General features: G+C 45.2%; 1 non-coding gene across 1 annotated transcript; it reads left to right on the forward strand.

The window, feature by feature from the left end:
- The first annotated feature begins 1,479 nt into the window (after nt 1–1,479).
- LOC119944353 lies at nt 1,480–1,617 on the forward strand. The gene has a single exon (XR_005455841.1). It is a non-coding gene; the product is annotated as a small nucleolar RNA SNORA7 (small nucleolar RNA).
- Nucleotides 1,618–2,347: the final 730 nt, after the last annotated feature.

The following is a 2,347-nucleotide window of genomic DNA, read 5'->3' on the forward strand; positions in this document are numbered from 1 at the left end:
GGGAGCAAGAAATAAGTCAAGTCCTCCCCTTTTCTCATTGAGTTTTGGCAGTGAGACCAGGGCACCTTCTAAGTCACTGACCCTTGAACTGAGACATGCTCAATCCTGGGCACTCTGGCCTCTCCTGCATCATCAGCCAAGAACTGGTCTGGGTTGAGATGACCCTGTCCTGATTGAGGTTGCCCAAGTTGTGCCAAGGTTTAATGACATTGTGACAGCAAAAACTAAGTGAGGAGCACAGCCTGCTCAAGTGGAAGGAGCACTGGTCTGGTAGCCTAGTAACCAAGATTGGTGTCCTGATTATGCCACCAACTTGGGGCATGACTGTTAACTGGTCACTTCTCCTCTCTGTGCCTCAGTTTCTCAGAGGACCATTTGGTGCCACAGTCAGAGAGAGAATACCAGGCTGGGCCAGCCCCAGAATGCTGCTTAATCACAATGGTTCCTTCTTTTTCCCTCCGGGGATGCTTGAGGGTAGTAAACATGTGAGAGGTTTGGAATGCTGGGAAAGTGCAGCCTGCTATTCCTGACCTCAATGATAAACTTTGCAGCATGTTCTTCTGAAGTATTTTTTTATTTATGCGTGTTAATGTCTGTCTCCCCCTCCAGACTATAAGCTCATTGTGGGCAGGGAACAAATCTCCCAAGTTCAGTGCTTTGCATAGAGTAAGCACTCAATAAATACGATTGACTGAATTGAATGAATGAATGAATGAATGAGCATAGTCAACCTTGGGAGAACAGATTGGCCTAGAATGGAGAGCATTTTCTGAGTACTGAAAAGGAGGGAAGCTGAGTATTCTCCCCAAAGAGTGATCTACTGATATTTCCCAATTCTGCCTCTGAGTGGTGGAGATGGTGGAAGAGGAGTGAGGAGAGTAGACTGCAGGAAAGTGGGGGGTCACAAAGGTGACTGTATTCTACCTATCTCTCAGCACAATAAGAACTTAGTCATTTATAATTTTTTATGGTATTCATTAAACACTATGTGCCATACACTGTACTAAGCTCTGGATAGATACAAGGTGATAGGGTAGAATATAGTCCTTGACACACATGGGGCTCACAGTCTTAATCCCCATTTTATTGATGGAGTAATTGAGGCACAGAGAAATGAAGTGACAGGTTCAAGGTCACACAGCAGACAAGTGGTGGAACCGGGATTAGGACCCATGTCCTTCTGACCCCTAGGTCCATGCTTTATCTAATAGGCCATGCTGCTTATCAATTTATTAATTGCATGGGTGCTCATGAATTTGCTAAGGAGATTGCTGAGTTAGAATGGTAGAGGACTGGGTCAATTTCAAAATGACTTATCAATCAATGTCATATTTACTGAGCACTTACTGTGTGCAGAGCATTATGTTAAAAACTTGGGAGAGTACAACAGGTTTGGTAGTCAGGTTCCTTGCTTTCAAGGAGCTTACAGTCTAGAGGGGGAAATGAACATTGCAATAAAGTATGGATTTGGATATGAGTCCCCTCTCAGGGTCGCACCTGGAGAGTTTCCAGTACACTACCAGTCTTGGCTATGGGAAGGTGAGTCAAGCAGAGGCCTATCCATTCCATTCCTAGCTTGGGCAGTGGCTAGCGAGTGGAAGGCAATCTTCTACAGATCAAAATTCACCCGTGCTGGGCAGCAGCAGCATGGGAGAAAGTCGAGGGTGGAGACTCAAGTTTACTGCGTGGAGGGTGCCGATGGTAAAACACTTCTGGATGCACTACCAAACGATTGCAGATGGAGAGCGGGGTGCTGTAGGAGAGATGTGCCTGTGGTGTCACTATGGGTTGGAAATGACTCATGGCATAAGACAAGTTGTATACAAGTGCTTTGGGGCTGAGGGTGGGATGACTATTAAGTGCTTCCAAAATACAAATGCAAGTGTAAGGGTGACACGGAAAGGACAGGGGGGAAGGGGGATGAGGGGTTAATCAGGGAAGGTGAACTTGAAGGTGAGGCTATTTTAATAGGGCATTGAAAGATGTGGAGAGTGACTGTCTATGGGACTTGAAGGAGGAGAGAGTTCCAGGTCAGAGGCAGAATGTGGGTGAAGGGTTGGTGGCAAAATAGACTAGATTGAGGTACAGCAAGTAGATTGGCATTAGAGGAGCTAAATCACCATGACAAGTTGGAAAAATGGGCACAGGGAAATGAACTATAAGCTCCTTCAGGGCAAGAATTTTATCTACAAACTCTATTCTGTTCTCCCACGCTCTCGGTACTGTGCCCAGCACTCAGTAAATGTTCAATAAATACCACTGATTGATGGATTAACTGACTGAAACAGGACCAAGATTTAATAATGATAATAATTGTGGTATTTGTTTAAGCGCTTGTATGTACCAG

Source organism: Tachyglossus aculeatus, chromosome 22, assembly GCF_015852505.1.
Source record: "Tachyglossus aculeatus isolate mTacAcu1 chromosome 22, mTacAcu1.pri, whole genome shotgun sequence".
NCBI classification, from domain to species: Eukaryota; Metazoa; Chordata; class Mammalia; order Monotremata; family Tachyglossidae; genus Tachyglossus; species Tachyglossus aculeatus.